At 36.3% G+C, this 19735-nt stretch overlaps 1 pseudogene; it reads left to right on the forward strand.

Moving 5' to 3' along the window:
* Positions 1-19278, forward strand: part of LOC108702294 — a 58742-nt pseudogene extending 39464 nt beyond the window's left edge.
* Positions 19279-19735: the final 457 nt, after the last annotated feature.

Genomic DNA, 19735 nt, shown 5'->3' on the forward strand with positions numbered 1-19735 from the left:
AGGCTTCTGCACTGAAATCTGTTTTTCAATAGAACAAACAGATACAGTATATTTCATATTTAATTTTGAAGTCTGACATGGGGTTAGATGTATTGTCTGTTTCTCAGATGCCCCCAGTCATGTGACTTGTGCTCTGCTAAACTTCAGTCACTCTTTACTGCTGCACTGCCTTCCTTCTTCCTCCCCCCTCCAGCAGCCCATCAGCAGAACAATGGGAAGGTAACCAGACAACAGCTCCCTGGTAGATATAAGAACAGCACTCAATAGTAAAAATCCATGTCCCACTGCGACTCCTTTAACATTGAGTAGGAGAAACAACAGCCTGCCAGAAAGCAGTTCCATCCTGAGGTGCTGGCCCTTTCTGAAAGCACATGACCAGGCAAATTGACCTGAGAAGGGCTGCCTACACACCAATATTACAACTAAAAAAAATACACTTGTTGGGTGCAGTGTAATTAGCAATAAAAATCATGACAGAATTTGGGAGGTGCCCTGGGGATATCAACAATAGTAGCATACTTGTATTTTCAATAATTCCTGTTGACCTATGAAATATTCTTATATTTTGAAAATAATTCAACTTAAGTTTGAGGTTTATGGCCTGTGCATTCATCAGTGCATTAAAGGTACTTGTGTTTTTCCCTTGTTTCATTTTAATTGTCCTAATATGTTTTTTTTTGGGGGGGATAAACTTGTTTAAAAAGAAATCTGACCCCGTTACTGTATATAATGCTGTTTTTTGTGTTTGACAGAAGATCACTTTATGACAACCTTATCTCAGAGCTCCACAGGCTCCTCCCACCCCGAGATACAAAGCCCTCCTGATCTTGCCTCTGATCAGTCGTAGCTGGTACCTTTGAAGCACTGAGCACCACTGAAATGGACACCACCAGCAGCTGTGAAGGTTTTTATTTTTCAGCTATTTCTTCATCTAAGAGTTTTTCTGGCTTTTGAGGAAGCACTTAACTGCACAATTTGTTTGTCTTTTAAATCAATATCTTAATACTCTATGGAAGCCATTGTCCATTTTCAATGCAGGCATTTATTATGCATTCTTGAGATTAAAGAATTGATGAAAACATAGTGATGTTTTGTGAATCATAAGAGGCCTATATTCTTGGATATCTGTTTTGTGTGTGTGTATTGTATAGTTATTGTATGTATATACATATTTTTAATGATTAGCAATAAGAAAAATTAGTTATCTATGAAATTATTACAAGAAACTGAAACTAAAAGTAAATATAACAAGATACAAGTATGGGATCCCTTAGCCCTTATCTCCCTTAGACTACATTTTAATCAAATAATTCTAATTTTTAAATAAAAATGATTTCCTTTTTCCTCCATTATAATATAACAGTACCTTTTATTTGATGCTAACTAAATTGCATGAATCCATATTGCAGGCAAAATTTAGCAGAAAAGTTATTACAGAAAGATCCCTTTTCCAGAAAACCCCAGGTTCCAAGCATTCTAGATAATAGATCCTATACACATATATATAGTTTTAGTGTGGATTTAGAAGAGACATTTCTTTATATTACCTGATGCTTCTTTCAATTTAAAATGAAAACACAATTGGGCAGTTTCACTACAACATATTAATCACATTACAGTATGCTGCTGTTGGATTAATGTGTGATTTATTTGTTAACCTTCCTGCTGTCATGAATATATTCTTGAAATGTTATCATGCAACATGTCCTATTGATCAGTACACATTTTGTTTATAGATTATATTCAAGCCACTTTAGCAAAGGATATCCATGGATAGATATGGATGGTCATGTTGAAAGAAATAATGCCAGGAAAGAATAGCATTTAGAGTTACTGCATTTTAAGCTATAGATCTTTTTTTGTTAGCATGCAGTTATTTCAGCAAGTCTGTTGGCCTTTCTAATAGGTAAAATATATTCGGGTTTTCTTAGTTTATTGTCTTTCATGCATTTTTCTTCAAAAGAAAAAAATGTTAATTGTTAAATACATGATCATAACTTATAATGTGTACAGAGTGTAGTTTCTGTACGTATAATTATTCATATATATGAGTGGGTGTTGCCATTATTCATATATATGTGGGTGTTGCCATGCTTTATGACATGCAGTGGTAAGGGTCAGTCACACCAAAAATGATTAATCATTTGAATCCCAATTTCTGTTGCAGTATAATTGCTGTAATATTTTATCTGCTGTCTAAAGAAAATCCCACCTGATCCACTGTATGCAATGGAGCATTGTGGAATTCATGTTTGTGTCCTGTCCTCTAAAGATACAGCTAATTTAAGTTAAAGGAACACCAAGGAACACACAAATACACTATTTCCTGGCAACAATTTTCCTGTCCAGAAAGCTCAAGATTCTACAGTGCATAGCAGAGCTGTGAAGGTTATTTGACTCCCATGTATTCTACACAGCTAATATGTTATCTGTTAAATGTGTGTGCCTGTAGCCCATTTTCAGCTTTAATGGCTTCCCTTATGACTAGATAGAAGGTAATTTATATAAACTGTAGTAATATGTTTAAAGCAAATACACAGATTCAACCATTGCAGAGAAACTGACATTTAATTGCAGAACCTTTTCATTTTTGGTATTACTGGTCTTGGAAAAAGCTTAATTTTCTTTGGTGGATTTTGCCTGTCAAGAAGCATTTTTTTTAGTTTTTTTCTCATTTTTGGCTCGTTGTTGCTTGAATTTTCTTAAGTGCTGATGAGCACAGAATACGGGTTACATTGACATTAATGGTAAAGCAACTTGAGAATTTTGGATTAAGTTTTATTCAAACAAGTTGTCATCTGTCCGCTCATGATTTTTGTAGTCAGTTTTATACCAGTGTATACTCAGCCTTTGCTGAATCTTTCTTTAAGTCATATTCTAGGACTTGTTTTCTAATGCCTGGTGGAAGTGGAGTATAGCACAAGCGGGTTCAAATTTGTGGGCAGGCATTTTAAGAAGCAGCATGCCGGAAATTGGGAGATTCAAATTGCTGTCAAGTCTCTTACATGGCCAGTTAGAGCTAAAGCAGCTCTGTGAGGGGGGGGGGGTCACTGACTCTTTAAAGGAATAGTTCAGTATAAAAATAAAAACTGGGTAAATAGATAGGCTGTGCAAAATGAAAAATATTTCTAATATAGTTAGGCAAAAATGTAATGTATAAAGACTGGAGTAACATAACGCAACACAACTTGTTTTCCACTGACTGGTTACCCTGGTGACCAAGCAGTTACCAATCAGTGACTTGAGTGGGGAAACATGGAGCTGAATGCTGAGGATCAATTGCAAACTCACTGAACAGTTATGTCCCATGTGGCCCCCCTTCAAGTCGCTGACTAACTCAGAGTTAGAGAGCTGAAAGTTGAGTGCTGTTATGTTAAAGTAGAAGGAAAGGCATCCTGCACTTCATGGTGTCAAATGTTAGGCACCCCCAAGTGATTGTATTGACTTACCTGAAACCCCGGGCCAGTGCTCCTATCAGCAGAAAACTGCACCAGCCCAGGGTTATACCAGTGAGCACCATGGAGCAATCCTCTTCTGGTGTCTTCTTGCTTCAAATTTCTCGGGGCAAACGCATGCGCAGTTGAACGAAATAGCCGACTTTTTAGTTAAAGTTCAGATTTTAGTTCTACTGCGCATGTGCAGCCGTGCAAAGAAAGTGGTAGATGGAAGAGAAGCTCTCCGTGGTGCTCACTGGTATAACCCCGGGTCAGGTATGTCAATACAATCACTTGTTGGTGCCTAATATTTGACACCATGAAGTGCAGGATGACTTTCCTTCTACTTTAACATAACAGCACCCAACATTTGGCACCCCCAAGTGCAGGATGACTTTCCTTCTCCTTTAAACATCCAGTCACTCCAGCCTTTATACATTACATTTTTGCCTAACTAACTATATTAGAAACATTTTTTTATTTTGCACAGCCTATCTATTTATCCAGTTTTTATTTTTACTCTGCACTGTTCCTTTAACTGTTCTAAATGATAAATTAGCTGATACGTTCTTTATCTTTGTCCCTGCTGAGCAGAATCCCTGAGTTTCATTAAAGACAGCTGTTAGAATTGATATAATATTTAATATATAATTATAGTTATAATAACTAATATTCCACAGATGCTTCTGAGAAATGTAATTGTATCAAACGTAATTGTATCATGGTAACAGTTCAGAATGCTCCTGGATCACTGAGCTGCCAGACTCAAACACTAGAGACTGGAACATTCAACTTTAAACTTAAAGTTTGGTCAAATAATCACCATTTATTAAAGAATAAAACCACGAAAGGTCGCCAGAAAAAAACTCTGCAAGTAAAAAGTGGCAAGGTTCAATAGCCTATTACCAAGTAGGCCAGACTGGCAGAGAGGGTGCTGAAAGCCAAGCAACAGAATCACAAGGTTTTGTATCAAAAACAAGCCAACTCCTAGAGGCCCATTTATCAAAGGTCGAATTTCAAATTCATATGAGTCTTTTTTAAACTCTAATAAATTCAAATATACTCGAAAATTGATTGGGAGTTTATTTAAAGGAGTGGTTCACCTTCAAACAACTAGTTGGTTTCAGATAGATCACCAGAAATAATGACTTTTTCCAATGACTTTCTATTTTCTATGTGTGACGGTTTTTCGAATATTGAAGTGTAAAGTGTAATTTCTCTCCTTCTGAAGCAGCTCTGGGAGGGGGGGTCGCCGATTCTGTAAACTGTTCTAAATTGATACATTTAGCTGATACATTTCTTATTTGTCCCTGCTGAGCAGAATCTCTGGGTTTCATTACAGGCAGCTGTTAGAATTGATACAATAGTTGCTAATACTCCAGAGATGCTGCTGAGAAATGGATCAACTAAATGTAAAATTGTAACAGTTTAGAGTCTGCGCCTGAATTACTGAGCTGCCAGACTCAAACACCAGAGACACGAACATTCTACTTTAAATTTAGATTTTGGAAAAAACGTAAAAAATAAATAATGGAAAGTAATTGAAAAAAGTCTTTATTTCTGGGGAACAATCTAAAAACAACTGAATTGAAAAAAGTGTTTGGAAGGTGAACAACCCCTTTAAGAAGAAAATCGAATATCTAAAACTTGAACGAATATTACCGACCCGAAAACTCAAATCTAATTAAAATCGAATTAGAATAAACTCGAATGAAGTTGAATTAACATCTTCAAATGCATCACTGGACCTTGGCAGGTTTTAGGTGGTGAATAGTCGAATTCGAATTATCCCCAGGTTTGATAAATCACGAAATTCAAATAAAAATTTGAATCAAGTTTGGATAATTCACAATTTGACTGTTTTGACCAAAAGCCAAATTCGAATTTACTATTTGACCCTTTATAAATCTGCCCCTTAATGTGTCTTATTTAGTTTACTAAATAATCCGGAATGCAATGCTCTTCTGACCAAGAGCTGTCCTTATGTAGCGGGAGTTTTGTTTAATGCTGAACTTTGTGCCATTTGTATGACTGCAGCCTCAGATAAAACTGCTGAATTGGTTAACTTGGCCAGGCCAGGTGTACAGTACTTCAGTTCATTTCTTAATTGGCATGCTGAAGTGTGACCTCTTTGGTTGTTTTTAGTAGATTGAAAACAGGCACGGAATGCTTTTCTCATGCTAATCAGTATTTCATTCAGAGAGATACTGCAGGGGCACCCTTCTTCCTGGAGTCTTCTAAATTAATTTAAAATTAGTTGTTTAGCATTTGGGCAGGGACCTAATTCCAACTGTGTATTGAGACCTCTAGCTCTTAAGTAGTGATTCTGACTACTAATTAATAATTGTTTGTCCCCTCTTTGTGTTTATTCCCTATAAAAAGCACATTTTTTGTGGGCCGCAGTATATAAATAAATACAATTTTGTCACGCAATACAGTCTCTCCCCAATTATGGATCAATAAAAGTTTTATATAACAGATATAAAAAACAAACTGATGAATTTAAATGTATTTGTATACTACTACATTTAATTTAGTTAAGTTTAGGGTTTCATTTTTTATGTGCATTTTGCTCAAAATGCAACAAAATTCAATTTTCAGCAGTGCTGTTCAAGCAGCCTTTTTTTTTACCAGACAGATAATAACCTATAATATAAATAACAACTAATGTATAGATCAATTCTAGGATTGCTCTTTTCTCCTTTATATTGCAGTATTATAGAAATGTTTCATCTGCTTGTATTCAATTTAGAAAATCAATTTGGCTTTGATGGATTGTTCTTGCTCCTATGCCTAAGGTTTGATTAATGATACTAGTAATAACTATGGAGTAAGGGCTCCTGTTGTCAGAACAAGAACAAGTAACACAAATTTTGCAGCATATGTGACCATTTCAGACTGTTTTGCTTTCTAAATCTTTTCAGTAAAACAATACGATATTCAAAAAGACTCTGGCATGATTTTATGGTGTAGTTTTTGTTCCTAAATTTACATTGCAAATATTTCACTCTACCATGTAAAATTTCATTCCTAACCAGAAAGAGCTAGCACTTTAGGATGAAACTGCTTTCAGGCAGGCTATTGTTTCTCATACTCAATGTAACTGAAGGAGTCACAGTGGGACATGGATTTTTACTATTGAGTGCTGTTCTTATATCTACCAGGGAGTTGTTATCTGATTACCTTCCCATTGTTCTGCTGATGGGCTGTTGGGGGGTGGTGATATCACTCCAACTTGCAATGCAGCGGTAAAGAGTGACTGAAGTTTATCAGAGCACACGTCACATGACTGGGGGCACCTGGGAAACTGACAGTATGTCTAGCCCCATGTCAGATTTCAAAATGAAATATAAAAAAATTAGTTTGCTCTTTTGAAAAACAGATTTCAGTGCAGAAGTCTGCTGGAGCAGCACTATTAAAAAAGGCATTTGGGAAAAAAACATGTTTTCCCAGGACAGTATCCCTTTAACTTCACAACCACTTTTTAGGGTTCATTTTTTTATTTCATACCTGATAGGTTCATATGAAATCTGAAACTTCTTTTGATTCCATTGATCCTGTATGTAATATTGACACTTTATATAACCCTTAAAGTACCATGAAACTCTAAAACATAATTCGAATTAATGCAATAGGCAGTATGTGTACATGTCCTTGCCTTAACACTGCCTGACATCGACTTTGTACGTAAAACAGACTGCAATGAAAAATTATTGACAACATGCCTGAAAATACCCAACAGCCTTCACTTGAAAGAAAATTTGTTTATCAGAGCTCACACATTTGCATGTCCCCAAGCCCTGCACATGCGCAGTGTAGTTACTGCACTTCTGTGTTCATTGATGATGTTTGGGTCCACTATCTGCAGCTCCAACTGAAATGATTGCGTATAGTTTCCATAGAGATGTGATCTCTGCACCAAAGGATGATATTCAGTGCATGCACATTTTGGTTGACACAAAAAAGGGGAGTGACACATGGCTAATGAAGATGGCAGCTGCAAGCTCAAGCTTTATGTGAAAGATAAAGAGATTGTTTTTGTTTTGTCATTTCAGGGGGGTTCATAGTGATCATTTTGGCACATTCTTTTTATGCTGTTTTCGTTCTCCTTTAGGCATCTGAATTACTGGGCAAAAATCACACTTTCACAGATGTAAAAGGTTTCTTGAAACAAACTGGGGGTCTGTTTAGCAAAAGTTAGCACTGAACATCAGGGGCAAATTTCATAGTTCTCTATTTGCTTGTATAGGATTATATAGGGGGCATATTTATAAAAGAGTGAAAACTTGTGTTTATGTTTTGCAAGATATGTCTATAAAAATCATATATAAGTAAATAAAGAGCTGAAGAGTTCATGTATGATGAGCTGAGGAACCAGAAGCGTAGTGAAAGACACATGCCAGGGTCAAACCAATCAGTAACGCGGTACAAAGTCAGGATCCAGAGGAATGGTCAGTAATAGGCAAGGTCGGTGCAGGCAGCGAATCAGCAGAGGTCAGGGAAAGGCAAGGGTCAAGAACAAGAAACCAGACAATAAGAACATCCAGAGACTAACAATAACCCTACATTGGGTGATGGAAATTCGGTTGTGATGCCTTTAATTATTTGAATTTCACGGCATGCCCGATGACATCTGACAATGCTTGTGAATAAAAAGACTTGAGTATGAAACCAGAACGAACAGAAGCTAGGAAAAAGGCAGCAGATGTCCCCTCACGGGAAGCACCACGCGTCCCTGCCGCCCCACTAGACCGCCAGGTATCCTTACAGTATAACTTTTACAAATGTTTTCCAATAAATAGCTCTGTTGTGTAACAATTGCAAGCTCACATAGAGCACATGTAACTTTAAAAGCTAACTTTTTTTTTTTTAAAATAGGAAACTGGGCCATTCTTAGCTGTTTGCTGAAAAAAATACCAGTGCACGTTTTTAAACCTGCATCTTCTATTCTTCCTTAAGATGACACTGATGGAGTAGATAAGCAGAAGAAGCCGTTCGGCAATCCCCATTTGGAGCTACATGAGTATGGTTCTGCATCTATTTATGAACTTTACAAAATTTCAGAACTGGCAACATCAGATTTTCACTTAAAGGTTTCTAAGCCACCTTTTTCATATTCTTCTGCACTAACCTCAGGCCCAGATTTGTGTAAAGGCCACCAAGGCCTAGGCTGAGGGTGGCAGGATTTTAGGGGGTGGCATGCTGCCTAACCACACCCACATTAGTTCAAAAACACTAGGGATCCGCAGGAGATACAATAGTTTGTTAAGTTTCCCCATTGCACCGGTCCCGATGATGAAAATTTGCATGAATAAAGGGGAGACAAACGGCAGTGGGCCTAGGGTTGCCCACTATATAAATCTGATTTCCCTGTTCTCTGTAATAATAAAACAGTGCCTTCTACTTGATCCCTACTAAAATAGATTTAAAATAGACCCAGGGCCAGTCCTATCAAATGTAGGGCCTAAATTGGGACCATTTTAGAGGTAGCCCAAATTAAGTTTGTGAATTTGCTTCTAGACCCAATAGCTGGACCCAGAATTGAACAACCCAAGTTCACATTATTAAAGGGAATCCAACCATTTAACAGCAAAAGAGAAAAAAACACCCAATCACTCCAATACATTTGGTGCAAGAAATACACCCTTGAGTTGCCAGAAGAGGACCTGAAGTGGCCTAAAAAAAAAGAGTTTTCTATCACTAGGAGAACCATTTTAAAACTTTTCTGTTTTTCACTCATCAGTGATAACTTGATGAGAAATGTACAGAAATGCAAATATGAGAATATTTTCTGAACAAAAAGCAATCATAAATGCTCATCTGAAGGGAAGCCAACAGGAAATATGCAGCTGAAAAGCGTTTAGTGGGACATTGTCCTAAGACAGTTCATAGTGCCCAATGTCATCAGTTCATTGAAAAATAATCCTGCTTGTTTTATAATGTTTAAAAGTTTTGGACACAAGTGTAAAGTGAATAACAGCCCCCCGCCCTCTACTTGCTAACAGCTGCGCATTGTAACAAAAATGTATCTTAAGAGTATACATGGCAACATCTCCCATATATAACAATGTATTTGTACAGTGTATATAAAGAACTACATATGAAATGCACGTAACCTGGCCAATAAACACCTACAAAAATAAATAAGGATCAAAGTCTTCATTAAGTCCCTGTGGAGACAGGGTTTTTAATCTATCTATCCACTTGACTTCAGCCCTTTTCAGCGCCAAGACCCGATCACCCCCTCTTTTACATGGGGGGATAAATTGAATTAAGCCCCCCATAGACGCGACAATTCTTTTTGCCGAACGACCGATTGTAGGGAAGTCCGCCCAATCCATCGAAATTATCGTGCGGTTAGTGGGATACGAATGATCCAAACTTGTAAACTCATTCCCCGCAATTAATTGTTTCGTATGAAAGACTATTTTATAACTCAAAGGAGGTGCTCCACGTAGGCCCTGCTGCAAACAAAAAGCCTCCTCAAATTCCAAAAATTATAGAACATGGGCACACTCCACATAATGCTTCTGCAGACAATCTTTTGAAGAAAACTTCTTTTATTAATGAGATCCCAGCAAACGTTTCGGGGACATGCCCCCTTCATCCAGTGCACTGGATAAAGGGGCACGTCCCCGAAACGTTTGCTGGGATCTGATTAATAAAAGAAGTTTTCTTCAAAAGATTGTCTGCAGAAGCATTATGTGGAGTGTGCCCATGTTCTATACTTTTTGGGATACGAATGATCGTACATCTTACGATTTTTCGGCCGACATCTGTTAGGAAATTGATCGGCCAGGTCAAAAAATCTTTGTCAGTCCCAGTGCAATCTATCTATGTTTGCAGGGCCAAGCATGCAGCTCCCCTTTGTTTTCCTGGCGAATTGGTCTTTTTAGTCAATTTGTACGATCGTACCATCATTCCGAGAAAATCGTGGTCTCACGATGAGGATCAGATCTTTTAAAAATCTCATCTGTGAGTGCGGCCTCTTCAAGTGATATATATATATATATATATATATATATATATATATATATATATATATATATATATATATATAAATCATTTGAAGAGACCGCACTCACAGGAGTTGTTGGGGAACATTTTATGGAGTCTAGAAGTTGTATTGTACTACTTAGTCAATATCTTATAGTTAAGTTCTAGGATACTGCTACATCTACAACTTCCCATTAAATTCCATAGCATGTTAACTGCCTATTGAGTGAGGGTGACATTTAGGTCACTTCCCTTTATAATGTTTTTAGACTATATTACAACTATTTTTGCAGTATAATTATTTTTTTTCCTTTAAATGCATTTTAGAGACCTGCAGCTTTAGCTAAGATTCTAGGAGTGTAGAATTGGTTACAAGAATTCTCAAAACAATACAGAGAAAAAGTTGGATCTTCTGGTCATGGAAAATCTTTTTTATGGCAGAAAAATGGCTCAGGTAGGCAATAGTATTGCAAACACTAAAAAATGTCCAGTTGTGATTTATGTTCTGATGTCATCAAACTTTTTTCTGGTGTTGGATAAAACAAATAGCCTTTCTTTCTCCAGCTTCTATATGTATGCCTTGTTTGTTATTTTGAAACATGTGAATTTTCAAAATCCTTACTAAATTACATGCAATAATTAAACACCTTTTTTCTGGGCATGTGAATGGTACAATAATTCATAAGCTGTGTGACACTCCTAACTCCTCTCTTCTTACCGACATACCTTATAAGTGTTCAGGTTTATAGACTACATTAAAGTAAAGCTGACCTTGCACAAATAGATCTGCTTCTTTGGCAAGGTCATAGTAGCGGCTAATCTAAGCCCATCAGGAGAGGACTCTATCAATAGGCTGATGCAGTTCTCATGTGACCCAGATTCTTTTGTGTTAACCCTTATACAGGGTTCGATCAACTACTAAATTGGTTTGGAGGTCCAGATTGACCACTGATATGGCTATGTGTATGGCCAGTGATGTAGCAGTGACCAGTGTCTCGCCTAGCTAAATGCCAGAGCCAGATGCACTACTTGTTCCTTAAACAAAAAAACAGCAGTTCAAGCCATTTATCAATTCAAACAGAATGATAGAATGTGAGTCTTTGTTTTTGAATTGGTGCTGTGTCAAACCCTCTTCTGGATTATTGTTAGGGGAGTAGATAAGGACAATTGGGCAGAGATGGTGGAATTTTCTGTATAACTGTAAGAAAAGATGGTAGTTCTTTGATAGCTGAAAGGAAATAATGATCATTAAACTTTTAATAAAACACATACAAAGGAAACATTTATGATTTAAAGTGTCTCTTTAGTAATCCTCATGCATTGGTAAAGAACTAATAGCTTTTTTGTTGTGATGTGGAATTTTTCAAATCAAAAATTGAATGTGGCACTACACAGGGTCTTGTTATTTGGCCCATCTATTATTTCACTAATTAAATGAGACGTATCGATGTATAGCAGATAGATGCTACATTATTCTTACGTTTATGTTATTCTGTTCTAGGTATTTGACCTGAAGGATCGGATGTTAAAACAGACACTGGAAAGGAAAGCTGTGATGTGGTCTTGTTGGACGGAAACTTATTGAAAATGGTGCGGGACAGTCCATTGTATATAAAGTCATACTGTAAATCTGTCCTGAGAGCTTCCATACACAGCGGCTCTCACTTTCTCTCAAGCCACCTCATAATAGATTACTCTCTACTAGCGGGTTGTGATGGCACAACTGATGAGCTTGTTGTTGGAATTATTGGTGAGTCCCAGATTACTTTTTTTCCTGTTTCATAAAACAAATACATTAATTTGGCATTTTACTGACATGTGCCCAAATGAAGTGTATTTTTGGTATCTTATCATTGATATTCAAATCATCTACACAAAAAAAGGAGAGGCTTGAACTACCCAGCAGGGGAAAATCATAAAACAAACTGTGACCCTTGATACCAGATGGTTATTTAAAATAGACCGCTAGAAATGCTGTATTTTGTATGTAAACGTAATGTTCCAGCCCATGGATTCAGCATCCCAAATAACATATACTGTATCATTTCAGTAATAATCAAGTAATTGCCATATTTTTTTCATGTTGCAGTCAGTTATTTTGAAGCAGTTAGCTGTAATACATTGTCACGGTGAGTGTTTCCCAACCAGTTGCTCATGAGCAACATGTTGCTCTCCAACCCCTTGGGTGTTGCTCCCAGTGACCTCAAAGCAGTCCTTATTTTTGAATTCCTGGTCTGAAGGAAAGCTTTAGTTGCATAAAAACCATGTGTACTGCCAAACAGAGCTTCCTGTAGGCTGCCAGTCCACATAGAGGCTACCAAGTTGACAACTACAGCACAGGTTGGGGACCTCTGGTTGCAGGGCTCACCAAAGTATTTGATGTAACTGTCCACTAAAAATCTGAATGTATATTTTTTAACAGCACATACTGTATGTTCCATGTTCCCCGAAGAAAATAAAGGAGTAGGCATGTAAGATCTGTGGTTAATAAATAAAAGCAACCATTTTTTTTTTTGACTGATAAATTAAAAAAATAATTTTTTTCTAATGTTGTGTTGCTAAAACAGGTGAAATTGCTATCCCACAAACCTCACACTCTGTCAGCTCTAAGCAGTATAAATATTTATATGTTGAACACACACTGGTAATCACAGTAATGTGAATTAATTATTCAAGATTATTCAGATTTTATTATTGTGTATTATTGCTCTGATAAAAACCAAGGCTTATAGTGTTCCTTTCCATTGAATATTAAGAGCATACAACATGTACCTGACTAGAATCCCAGTAGATTAATGATTAATGAGACTCCTGCCATGAGTCATTAACTCCTCCCTGACTGAGACAAATAGACTTATGGGAGCCAAATTCAATTAGTCACCTCCAGGACATATACATGCAATGATGTATACACACAGCTATGTTCATGGTCAGGTCTTCATCTTCATTATATAATAATAATATACATTTAGATTGTAGTATATAAACCTTGACACACGTTGTTTATAAGGTCTAGTTTCCTTTTTGCTTCTGTGTCATATATGTAGCTTTTGCCTTTCGTGAGTCGTGCAAGATGGTGCATTATAATTGGATACAGAGGAATTTCCATGGGTAGCATTCAAGACAGTTAACTTAAAGATATAAACCAGGGGATGAAATATTCCTGAAAAGGACAGAATGTGATTATAATAACAAAACATTGTGAGAATCCAATCTCACTTCTGCTTCAGTAGGGCTTGATCAATATGGCCCCCAATGTATATTGGTATATGAGATTATCTCTTGGCCAGTAAACCAGTAAAATATCCTCTGTGGTATTCATGGAAATGACATACTACATATGCCAGTTTTTTTGAGACTCTTCACCTTGTCACATTGTTAATGTTCTGGATATGCTCCAATATCTGCTGTTTGAATTAATGTTCTGGATATGCTCCAATATCTGCTGTTTGAATTAATGTTCTGGATATGCTCCAATATCTGCTGTTTGAATTTATTTATCATCTTGCCACATAGTCGCAGGGGGCATTTAGTGAAATGTGATACCTTTTTGATTTGTAGTCCAATATTGTTTATTTTACCAAATCTATGATTAATCCTACCTAGCTTCTTGATTTTACAACACATTTTGAATTTCCCACATAAGGAGATACTTTCCTTCCCTTTGTGATTAACCATTGCCCCCAAATGTCCCCTTAGCAACACATCATTCAAAAAACTTTTTTTGATTGATTGATTTTTCAACTTTAATTTATAATGAATTTAATTCATTATAATGAACAGGCCCGGAATTGAAGGCCACCTAGGCCCGGGCCTAGGGCAGCAGGATTTTAAGGGGCGGCATGCTGCCCAACCACACCCACATTGGTTCAAAAACACTGAGCACAGGACATACAATCATTTTTTAAATTTCCCATGCGCCAATCCCTATTGCTTCAGTCCAGATAAAGAACATTTGCATGAATAAAGGGGAGGAGACAGGGGCGACGAATGGCAGTGGGCCTAGGGGCGTCCACTTTGTAAATCTTTGAAAGCTCTTAAGGGCAGACATATCAAAGTGTGAAATTAGAGCAACAACCACAGTAACATTCCACCTCCACCTAAACCTTTCTGTGAGACTTTTAAATGTGTTTTATGAATGACTAAAAATTAGAGGTCAGCATTTGATAAATACACCACTAAAAATTCTTTAGGAATGAAGATATATCTGGCCCTAATGCATTATAATGCATTGAGGGGCAGATTTATTAAAGTTCAAATGGAAAATTCGAATTTTCAAATTTTTCTGGTGTCAAAACTCACAAATTTGAATTTAATAGCACCTACTCGAATGTAAATTAGAATGGGAGATTTATCACACCTCGAAACAGTTCTAATTCGAATAATCGCCACCTTAAACCTGCCAAGTTCATGTAGAAGTCAATGGCAGAGGTCTGTTGAAAAATTTCAATAGGTTTATTGCCTTCCTGACATTCAAGCTTTTTTGGAGGAAAACTTGATTCGAATTTGATTCAGATTAAAATTTGGACTATTCGATCGAATATTAGACGTTCAAGTTTTCTCATAAATAGCCTCCCATTCGAGTTGTGAGCACATTCGAATTTATTAGATGAAAAAAAATTTGACCTTTGATAAATAACCCCCTAAATGCTAAAGTTGAAAAATCATTGGCTGGTTGTAAAATTTCTGTTTTTATATATTGGGGAGTATCCCAAGATAAGTTCACCAGCGTGTTCATCATATTTCCTTGTTCATATTTTTGTCTCTTCAGGGAGGAAGTGATTATTTAGTAGCAGTCATTCATTTCTGAGAGCCTCTTCAGCAGTTTACTTTACCTTAACATGGCAGTTTCATAATTGTTTTTGTTGCCCTCTGACATACGGATTACATACAGACCTTCACATGGGACTAAAAGCGTGAGATGGTGGTTAAATCAACTGGGATTTTAGGTGGTCAGGGTAAGCCCAAATGCAGCTGGACTTGTTTGGTTGATAAAATGCAATTAAAATATGAGGGGAGTTAGCCCATGTGTCAGAGGGTAATGTTTAGCTTACCAAGATTCAGTTTTGCACTGTAATTGAAACATCAGAGGGCAGATACATAGCACATTTCTTCTTAACCTAATGATGCCTATAAAAGAAAATGTTATAAGGTGCAATGGAAGGAGGTACAGTTCCTACTCGTGGCTTTGTCCATGGGATTTATAGTAAGTAATAGGAAAGCTGTACAAAGTGGAGCGAAATGTGCACAGAAAAGGACTGTTTTTTTTCTGCTCATAGGCTTATGATTTGTTACTATTTTTCACTGCTAAGGATCAGCCAGGATCAAAAGGAATGATGTTTGCTGATAGCAAAAAAATTAAATGTACATCTATATATAGCAAAATATGGGCAAAAATGTGAACCTCTAGTGCCCTTTTAGCACCGCTGATGTACATTAGCTATTTGGTGACTTTCTTTTTTATATAATTGCCTCTGGAAATTTGCCCAGCGTGACATTTGCCAATAACTGCAATTAAAAGGAAAACACATTTCATTTCAAATCTGTAGCTAAATGTTATAATCAAGTTACCACATCTAATTTTAACCTACCTGTGTGATTTTTGCAGTGATAAATGGGAACTCGGAGACAACCTCCAAGATCCAGCTGCCAGTAATTTACATAAAAAGCTTTTGTTTAAAAATAATAGAGAATGAAAGAATTCCTTGCGTATGCTTTGAAGCATATGATGGTAAATTAGCACTGAGCACCAATTGACGGCAATTTTGGTTTACTTGTAATGTCCTCATCACAGCAGCATCTGGCCGTAAGAGAAAATCGCTAACATAAAACATGAAGAGCTTGTATAAAAACAATTTACACTAAAAGCATATGCCTTTTAACTGTAGTTTAGTAAGATCCCCTCTCTATATGGTAGTGAATGTATAGATAAATAAATCCTGATATATTTAGAAATGCCGCATCAAGAGTTGACGTAAACACTGTCAGATATTATTAAAGCCTTCATTTCAAATATGCCTCAAAAGCTATATATATATTTATTTATGAATAACCTTGGTAAGCCATTATTATCATCTCATTCACTGTATGACTGTATAACAAACTAAAAACAAAAAATGATGCGTAGTTCATTGAAAAAGTCACAATATATTTGTCCTTAAAACAGGCTTTTTAGCTTAGATAAAAGCTGTGTGTGAATTGGGACGAGGCTTACAATAGTCTTATCCGTTATCTTAGTCGCATGCTGAGCCTTTGTCGGAAAGAACGCTGCTTAAAACTTCAAATATATTTACAACACAGGCCTGTTACTTCTTTTCTGTGTATTGTATTGTATACATAACTGAGCAATGTACATCAGGCAGGAAACGCTTCCAATATTTTACTCCCACTTGTGATTTTCTAGTCCCTTGTTCCCTTGAAACAAAAATGAACTACAAATTTATTTTTATGTTATTGTGCTACACAGATTATTGGCTTTCAAAATAAGATTGGCTAACCAGAATAATGCTTTTTTAAGTGCCACATTTAGTACTGCTAGCAATGTGAATCTGCCATCAAAAGTTCATCTGAATTAAAGGGCACCTATCATAGGAAGATTGTTTCCCACGGGAGGTGCCGTCTGAATCACACCAGGTTTAACTGCTATGATATTTCTTGTACGATTCTGTCCATGATTTAATGGCTGATTTTATCAATATCTTTTGTTTTTATAAGCAGTACGGATCCATACGGATCCATATGATTTATAAAATATACTGATATTTTTCCAATTTAACAATTCACTGTATAATAGTTAATCATTTCTGCCTGCATGCAGTTTGCATTAAAGAGCAAGGATTCGGAGAGGTGTTCATGCATTGCTGCTGCTGAGCACTGGCAAGTACTGAAAATTCATTTGTTCGGATGAAATCAAACACTTTTTAAAGGAGAACTATCGCAAAAATACAAATTTAATATTAGCTTCAGCATACTGAAATAAGAAGTTTTCTAAATCTAATTAATTAAACATGCGGTACTGTTTCTGAAATAATCAAGTTTATCTTCACTATCCCTCTCTCTGTTTCTCTTCATTCTCTTTTCATGCAGCAGTTGGGTGTCAGATAATCATTATACAAAATCTAGGGGTTGTGGAAGCACTCTTAAGGCTAAATCAAGGTATGTTTAAGTATAAGGGAAGTGCTACTTACAATGCACTTCCCTGGGCCCCTGTCTCATAAGCAATTCAGTATAAATGCAAGTGCATGTGTTTACAAAACAGGGGTTTTTAGTTACAAAATTATGATCATAAAGTTGAAAAGCCACCATACCACGTCAAGGTAAACCCCATATGGCGGTCCCTAACTTATTTATCTCAGGTCATAGTATAAAAAGACTTGGTTCTCTGCATAATAGCATTACCTGTATTCACTGTGTGTTGAACATTGGTTTCAGTCTGAAGGCTAAATCCTCCCCCGCCCATAAGGGCTTTTAAGAGAGAGAGATTGCCCAAACCAACGCCCATATTTAAAAGCATAGGACCACCATTAGTATGAGGAGGTGGGTATGGGGTGCTATTAAAAACCACAGGATAATCATTGACAGTTAGATCCAATATATCTTATAGGGGACTCCTTTTGCCTAGATGTATTAGAGCTCACTCTATTAAAATCACCAGACATCATGTCTCTCTACATGCAAGATTTGTGCAAAAGGTAGTTATTTTGTTAGATTTTGTTTGTACTGGAATCAGTTATTTAAGAGTTCTAATACATCTGCTAGGAAAGATAAGATATATTGGATCTAACTGTCAATGAATATCTGACATCCAACTGCTGCATGAAGACAGAATGAAAAGAAACAGATGCTGACAGAGGAATAGTGAATATAAACTTGATTATATCCGAAATGGTACCGAATATTTAATTAATTGTATTTAGAAAGTTTCTTATTTAAGTATGAGGAAGTTTCATTTTTGAGATAGTTCCCCTTTAACAAATTGACATGTATCTGCTTTGATAAATGTTCAACTAACACTTGCTATGAGGAAATTTTTCCCTGACCAGAATGTATTGAAAAAGTTAGTCTGAATTTCCTTGTTCTGTCTTTAATTACTTTACCCCTTTGAGGGTGATTTTTATATATATATATATATATATATATATATATATATATATATATATATATATATATATATATATACAGTCCAAATACTGGTGCACTCAAAACAAACGTTAATGCCTAGGTGCTGGTTATAACAGAACATGTATACAGCAAAAAAACCGCACACACAGGCCTTTTCAAAGGTGCAAAATCCAAAAATGATGTTTATTCCAACGTTTCGGCTATTCACTTAAGCCGTCATCAGGAATCATCCTGATGACGGCTTAAGTGAATAGCCGAAACGTTGGAATAAACATAATTTTTGGATTTTGCACCTTTGAAAAGGCCTGTGTGTGCGGTTTTTTTGCTGTATATATATATATATATATATATATATATATATATATATATATATATATATATATATATATATATATATAAAAAACCAGATGATGTTAGAATAAAGTGAAGGGTGTAGTACAACAAAAGAGAGTAAAAAATATTTAGGAATATATTTACCAATACTTATTGAGGTTGTGATATGGATAATTGACGACTGCTGCGTAGGACTTTAAAATTGGATCTAAAAAGTACTATTTTGTTTATTTTTATTATTTCTAAACAGGAAAAATGGCAACAGTAGTATCACCAGAACTCTACCGGACTCGCTTCTGTGAAGCAATGGATAAGTATTTCCTGATGGTTCCAGATCACTGGACAAGACTGGGTGGAAACTGCTAATGAGAAAACATAACAATGAAATCTGTTCTTAAGGCACAATAAAAGAATTTAAACCAACAAGTACCCTGTTCCTCACCAACTGAAGAGGATCTCAGGCGTGAAGTTTAAATTCTTCTCTTAAACTTTCCTAATCTACAGCAGAGTATTGAAGTACTGTAAGATGGGGACTGTATGTAATGTATATATTTAAAACAAAGAAATGTATTCAGCTGAATATACTTGTATCCCTATTTTAGACGTGCATATGCATTGAGACTCGGTTTTTTTTATGTTCATGAAATGCCAGACACAAGCAATTGTGTGTGACTGCTCTGCAGCCAGGACCCAAATTCCCCATTTACATTTTAGTTCATCGTGTGTCCATATTGGCAGATGGCAATAGCCTGTAGTAAGGGCATTTAAATATATGTTTCAGTGTGGTCTTTTTCAATCATCATCTGATAATCCTTAGGAAATGTTAATCAAAAAATACAGTTTTCAACTTT

This window comes from Xenopus laevis, chromosome 9_10S (genome assembly GCF_017654675.1).
Source record: "Xenopus laevis strain J_2021 chromosome 9_10S, Xenopus_laevis_v10.1, whole genome shotgun sequence".
NCBI classification, from domain to species: domain Eukaryota; kingdom Metazoa; phylum Chordata; class Amphibia; order Anura; family Pipidae; genus Xenopus; species Xenopus laevis.